Source organism: Cololabis saira, chromosome 13 (assembly GCF_033807715.1).
Source record: "Cololabis saira isolate AMF1-May2022 chromosome 13, fColSai1.1, whole genome shotgun sequence".
NCBI classification, from domain to species: Eukaryota; Metazoa; Chordata; class Actinopteri; order Beloniformes; family Belonidae; genus Cololabis; species Cololabis saira.
In genome coordinates, this window is record NC_084599.1 from 5,886,425 (window position 1) to 5,894,078 (window position 7,654).

A 7,654-nucleotide genomic window follows, 5' to 3' on the forward strand; every position below is an offset into this window, starting at 1 on the left:
CCAACCAAACAATTACATCACTCAATTGATCGACCAAGGTGGCGGCCATCTTGAAAAATGGCCGCCAGCTTGAAATTTCAAGTGGCCCGACCAATTTTCTTGTCAAGTGACCCATGGCGACTGCTCATGCCAATTTTCATGCCTATATCACCAACCAAACAATTACATCACTTAATTGATCGACCAAGGTGGCGGCCATCTTGAAAAATGGCCGCCAACTGGAAATTTCAAGTGGCCCGACCAATTTTCTTGTCAAGTGACCCATGGAGACTGCTCATGCCAATTTTCATGCTTGTATCACCAAATGCACGATTATGTGACTTATCTGCTCCGCTAAAATACTTCATTACCTTACGTAGAAATTACCGTAGAAATTTTATCTATACTTCACTGGAGTAATTATTTTTCAGACGCCTTTTTACTTTTACTCCTTACATTTTCACGCAATTATCTGTACTTTTTACTCCTTACATTTTAAAAACAGCCTCGTTACTCTATTTCATTTGGGCCTTTAAATAAAAACTATCCAGTTAAATTGCTCCATCCGGATAGAGTGAATTTGGTTGTGGTTGTTTCAGATGTTCTTGTCCAGTTTTGTTCTTACATCCGTTCCCTCAGATTCCTGCAACTAAACTTGGATGTACATTCCAATAAAGGTTAGGATAAATGATAACATGAACATGAAGTTTGACTTTTTGCACCTGTGGCAGGTTGGGTGTTGCTCTGCCCCACCCCCTCTCACTCAATCGGCATCACCTGTGCTTGATTGTTAATCAGCATCACCTGTTAAGTACTGCGCTCCTGCAGGTCGCATCCTCTCTCTGGCATTGACCTGGAAAGGACCTGTGTCGGCTTGCTCCAGTTTGGCGTGCTCTGTTAGCTTGGTCTTGGCATGATTAGTGTGTGGTTGTTCACAAGTGTTGGCCGTGTCAGTTGGGTTGCAGCTGGAGGAGTTGTGGTGTCCCCTCTCTCTGCTGTTTTGCAGACTGGGACTGGATCTAGAGTGTTAAAGCTCTCTTTATCGCTGTGGAATCTGCAGAAGTTTTCTCTCCTCCTGCGCTCCTAGGATCCACTGCACAGCTTATTGCTGTCCATCACAGCCATCCAAGTCAAACCTCCGCGGCCTCCAGCCTTGGTGCAGCCGCTTCGTTTTCACTCCGTTTTCACTCTCACTTCCACGCTATTGTTTTAATTCTGGTTGCGGCTCTCCACGCATCAGACGGAAGCCCCACCGCAATTGTGTTTCTTTGTTTGTTGGTTTATTTCTTTTTGTTTATTTTTGGCTAATTATTCATTTGCTTTCTGGTTCCTCCTTGGGCCAGCTGTTTAGAGCATTTTTCTTTGTTTATTTATTTTCTTTTTTTTGAGTCACATCTGGTTGTTTAGTTTTTGGTTACATGTCTGATTTTGTTATTTAGCTATGGGTTGCCACCCATAGCTGAGTTACTATTTAAGTATTTCTGTTTACCTTAAAACAATTAATTTGTATTCTTTATGTTGGTCTGCATGTGGGTGTGAATGTTGTGAGAGTATTTTAGAATAGGCCATTTTAAATATTTGTATAAACCAACCCTTGAGTGTCACTTCCCCTAATTTTGTTTCTTTTCCCCCTGGACAGGAGCTGGGTAGTGCGTGGCAGACTCCCTGGTGGTGGTCCCCATCTCACATCCCTTAAGTTGCTGTGGCACGTGGTGGTTTGGTTTGTAGTGTTGTGTGTTTTAAGTTTCTTTAATCTGTCCGCCTCCCTGAGTTTGGCCCTGCTCCCCTTTTTTTGTTTATTTTTCCCCTTAAACTACTGTGGTTTTAGCAGACACTCGGGTTGAAAAGAACATGTTCATTTTAAACTATTGTTAAATAAAAGTAATTTATATATCTTTGGAAGTCCGTCTCATGTACTCTTTTTAACTTAGTGTAACGAATCTGTGTGACCTCATAGTAGACCGAGTCGAGTTTATTTCCTGGGGTGCAATTCCCCAGGTGGCGTTGTTGGACAACTTTCCCCTCTGCACTACGTCTCGCCACAAATTGGCGTTGTTGGCAGGATACGCTGTTAGAGGACAGAGACGTGACTTCCATTTTTCTGTTTATTAGGGTGAAATTGTTTTTTTTGTCCCCTCCTTTTTTTTTTGTTGTTTCTGTTGGCTTACCTTAGTCGTTTTGGTGTGTGTGGAGGCAGCAGTGAAGACGGAGCGGCAGCATCTTTCTCTTTTTTTTTTCTGCCAGTGGTAACACAGGTCTCCATTTTGAAAGTAGTGGGTGTGGTCTCCGCGGTTTGCCATGGAGGAGGAACTTCAGGAGCTTAGGGAGCTGGTGGCACAGCTTAAAGCAGATAATGAGCAGCTGTCTCGAGCGAGGGATGCTTCTCAGGCCAGTTCCAGCAGAACGGATCCCGCTTCTGTCACTTCAGGTGCTCCTCCAGCTGCAAGTACTAGCGCCACGGCCACTGAACGGTTGGTTGTTATACCTAGAGATCGCAGGTGTCCCATGTTTAACGGCAGAACGGGTATAGGCATAGTTGAGTGGGAGGAAGAAGTACAGGCATGTACACGGGCACGCCACTTCTCTGTTCGTGATCGGGCCTTTTTCATTCTTGACCATCTAGAAGGGGAAGCCAGAGAGGAGATCAAATATCGCCCCCGTGTGGAGAGGGAAGACCCAGACAAGGTTTTAGCTATCTTGACTGAGCTTTTTGGCTGTGTTCAGTCATACGTAACACTGCAGCAATCTTTCTTCTCTCGAAGGCAGCAGGAAGGGGAGACGCTGTTGGAGTTTTCCCTGGCTCTGATGGCCCTGATGGAGCGTGTCAAACATTCTGCACCAGATGATTTGCCAAATGCTGAAATTCTTCTTCGCGACCAGTTCGTAGAGCATGTGCTAGATGGTGCCCTTCGCAGGGAATTGAAGCAGTACGTTCGCCGCCATCCCACTGCTTCTTTGCTTGAGACACGTGGAGAGGCCATTAGATGGGAGAGGGAAGGGTCTCCAAGGGACGCTAGGGAACGTAGCCACTCTCTTCCTTCGGCCTATGGTCTTCAGTATGGGGTCCAGGGTAGCTCTCGCCCCGCCCCACTTGTCTCACCCCATGATTCAGAGTTGAGTGAAGTGAAGATGCTCTTGAAGCGTCAGCAGGAACAGCTTGACCAGTTGACTCGGACCATGGCTTCGTTTCAGGCTTGTCCCTTTCCAGCACGGCCTCCTCGCAACGGTCCTGTGATCTGCCGAAGGTGTCAACAGCCAGGTCATTATGCCAGTGATTGTGATGGGGAGCGGGTCCCCCCTCATCCCCGTACTGGTTCTGCCACTGGTCGGTCTCTTAATGTGGTTGGGTCTGCGCGCTTTGCACCCCAGTCGGAAAACTGAAGCCCTCTGAGCTGAGGAGCCAAAGCTCAGATGGGGAGGTTGGAGGCTCGCAACAAGACCTCATCGGTCGAATAATGGCGCCCTGCCCACATATCGATGTTCTGATGGGTGGGACCACTGTCTCGTGCTTGTTGGACAGCGGGTCCATGGTGTCCACGATTCCTGAAAGTTTCTTTGTTGAACATTTTGCACCATGGGGCCAAGAGCGCCTTCAGTCTTGTAATTGGCTGCAGCTGCGAGCAGCCAACGGTCTTTGTATTCCTTACATTGGCTATTTAGAGCTGGATGTCACTTTGTGTGGGAAGGTGGTCCCTGGTTGTGGGGTCTTAGTGGTAAAAGACCCTCCCGGTGCTGCATCTGTTGCCCCTGGGATTTTGGGGAGCAACATCATCCGTCGATGTTATCGGGAACTCTTTGAGGTCTACGGTCCTGCTCTTTTCGATGCTCCCTCAGTGGTTCAAGCTCCAGTGCCTGTCCTTGAAGCTTTACAACGGTGCCATCAGGCCACCACAGAACCCCAGAGGAACCTCAAGGGTTTCGCCAGGGTCCGCGATAGATGGGCGGTACGCATACCTGGTGGGGTAATGAAGCTTGTGGCCGCCACTTGTCCAGAACAGCTGGTTGGTCAGGCTGTGCTGTTTGAACCAACAGAGTCCCGCCTACCTGCAGGGTTATTGGTGTCTCGTTGCCTTGTCCAAGTCATTCGTGGTACAGCTTATGTCCCAGTGGTCAATGTGGGAACGACTGATGTCCTCCTTTACCCACGCACTGGTCTTGGTTCCTTGAGTGGGGCCCAGGTTGTCAGCTTACCTGCTGGTGTGACAGAGGTGAAGCCCACTACAGCTTCAATCTCATCGCAGGCAGCTTCTGGTGTGGCACCGGGCGGCGTCCAAGCCATGGACCTGTCTGCTTTGACAGAACAAGAACAGATGGGTGTACATGCTTTGTTGCAGAGGTATCAGTCAGTTTTCTCGAACCATGAAGGGGACTTGGGTTGTACTAACCTCATTTTGCACGAAATCCCCTTGCTTGACGAGGCTCCAGTGAGACAGCGGTACCGAAGAATCCCCCCCTCGGAGTATGAGGAGGTGAAGGCTCACATTGATCAGTTGCTTGAAGCCAAAGTGATCCGGGAAAGCAACAGCCCCTTTGCTTCTCCCATTGTCCTTGTCCGTAAAAAGGATCGTAGTCTCCGCATGTGCGTTGACTACCGCCTACTTAATAGAAAAACACGGAAGGACGCATTCCCTTCTACCTCGCATTGAGGAGAGCCTTGATTCACTTGCCGGAGCTTGCTGGTTTACCACTCTTGACTTGGCGAGTGGCTATAATCAGGTCCCGGTTGCTGAGCAAGACAAGCCAAAGACTGCCTTTTGTACACCTTTCGGGCTCTTTGAATGGAACAGGATGCCGTTTGGCTTGTGCAATGCGCCAAGCACCTTTCAAAGGCTCATGCAGAGGATGTTTGGAGATCAACAGTGCCAGTCCCTGCTCTTGTACTTGGATGATATTGTTGTCTTTTCTTCTTCTGTTTCACAACACTTGCAGCGACTGGAAGTGGTCCTCAGTCGGCTGCAGAGAGAGGGTTTGAAGGTGAAACTTGAGAAATGTGCCTTTTTTCAAAAAGAGGTTCGCTACCTGGGGCATATCATCTCCAATCAAGGAGTTTCCACAGACCCTGCCAAGATTGAGGCTGTGGCAAAATGGCAGCGGCCCCGCCAGGTGTCAGAGCTGCGCTCGTTCTTGGGGTTCGCTAGCTATTACAGGCGGTTTGTGGAGGGGTTCGCTAAGCTGGCGGGCCCTTTGCATCAGTTGGTGGCAAAACTCGCAGGTACCAAGTCAAAGCGAGGATCTGGGCAGGATCTGAGCTCTTCATGGACACCCCAGTGCGAGCAAAGTTTTGAAGCCTTAAAGGCAAAGTTGGTTTCAGCCCCAGTGTTGGCTTATGCCGATTTTTCACGTCCATTCATTTTGGAAACTGATGCAAGTTACAGTGGCCTTGGCGCCGTCCTTTCACAGGAGACTGATGGTATTCGACCGGTTGCTTACGCAAGTAGAGGGCTTCGACCCACAGAACGCAACATGGAAAATTACAGTTCGATGAAGCTGGAGTTCCTTGCACTTAAATGGGCAATGGGAGAAAAGTTCCGGGAGTATTTGTTGGGGCACAAATGTGTGGTTTTCACAGACAACAATCCGTTGAGCTACCTCAATTCAGCTAAGTTGGGAGCCACAGAGCAGAGGTGGGCCTCCCAACTTGCTGTCTTTGATTTTGAAATCAGGTATCGCTCCGGACGCATCAACAGGAATGCTGATGCGCTCTCCCGCCAGTATTTATCGGGGTCTAGCTTGGCTGAACATGTCTTACCGGGCACTTCAGTTCCATCATTCTCCCAGCCAGCTGCAGTCTCCGCCCCAGTGGTACCTGCTGCCCAGGCGATGGTGTCTGTCTTCCGGAGTCATTCTCCAGCGGACCTTCGTTCTTTGCAAGAGGTGGATCCTCTTTTGTGTGATCACGTTCTGCCCTTTTGGAAGAGGCGGGCTAAGCCTACTTTTGAAGAAAGGAAACAACTTCCCGCTTCTGCTTTGACGCTCCTAAAACAGTGGGACCGCTTGGTTGAACGGGAGGGCGTGCTGTACCGCCGGACCTTCCGTTCGGATGGAGGTGAAGAATGCTTCCAGCTTGTTCTACCTGCTGTCCTTAAAGAGGAGCTCCTTACCCAGTTGCATCAAGACCATGGCCATCAGGGTATTGAGCGTACCACGGAATTGGTGCGGCAACGTTGTTACTGGCCGGGGATGTCCGCTGACATCAAACAGTGGGTCCAGACATGTGAGCGTTGCCAAGTTGCTAAAGATTCAGGGTCAGTGCCCCATAGTTTTATGGGCCATGTTCTGGCGTCTCGGCCGAACGAGATTGTCGCCATCGACTTCACGTTGTTGGAACCTTCACGGAACGGGTTGGAAAATGTCTTGGTAATGACCGATGTGTTCAGTAAATACACAGTGGCAATTCCAACACGAGATCAGCAGGCAGCGACTGTGGCTCGAGTCCTGCTGACCGAATGGTTTTTTCGGTTTGGTGTGCCAAATCGCATTCATTCCGATCAGGGTCGGAACTTTGAGAGTTCCCTGATCCAACAACTGTGTCGCTTGTACGAGGTCAATAAATCACGAACCACTCCTTACCATCCGGCCGGCAACGGGCAGTGTGAACGTTTTAACAGAACTCTCCATGACCTCTTGCGGACTCTACCAGTCTCCCGGAAGCGGGATTGGGTTTCTTGTCTCCCACAAGTATTGTTTTGTTATAACACTACGCCACATCAAAGTACAGGAGAGTCTCCTTTCTTTTTGATGTTCGGTCGGGAACCTAGGCTCCCTGTGGACTTCCTTTTGGGCCGAGTTCAGGATGCTGAGCCAGGGGAAGTACAGGACTGGATGACCGAACATCAGGCGAGGCTCAAGGTTGCATTTGAGAATGCTCGTGGTAGGCTGTTGGCGGCTGCAGGTCGACGAAAAGAGCGACACGACCAGCATGTTCGAGAGGCTCCTTTGCAGGTGGGCCAGCACGTCTACCTCCGAGATCTTGGTGTTAGGGGTCGACACAAGCTTCATGACAAATGGAGCTCTGTCCCCTACCAGGTGCTGAAAGCCCCACCCAGAGATGGGGCAGTTTACACCATTGCCCCTGTGGAAGAGTTGCATAGGGCTCGGCAGGTGCACCGAGACATGCTGAAGCCCCTGGTCGTGTCTGGTACCCATCTTCCTAGGGCGCCGCTTCCACCAGCTTTGGCAGCGCCTGCAGCCTCCCCAGGTCCACCTGAAGGTGGTGAACTATGGTTTTTGGTCCGTGACACTGTTTCACCCTCTGCCACCGAGGCGCCAGCCCATCCCTGTCATACAGGGCCAGCTGTGATGACATCAAGTATTGAGCCTAATCCTGGCACCACTGCAGAACCAGAACATCTTCGCTCTGTGTCCCTTCCCTCTACTGGTCAGTCCAGTCCTCCTCAGTCAGTCTTGCGTCGAACCGGCCGTTCCACCGCCGTCAACACCCCAATGTTCATCGCCTTCCCCAGTCTGTTGGCACTAGGGGTAACGCAGTGCCTGAACCTTCACAGCCAGTGGTAAATTCGCAGTCTGTTCTGTTTAGGCCTTGGTCCTAGTTTGGTGTAGTCCGTCGTCGGGGCGACGACGCAGAAAGCGGGGGTGGAATGTGGCAGGTTGGGTGTTGCTCTGCCCCACCCCCTCCCACTCAATCGGCATCACCTGTGCTTGATTGTTAATCAGC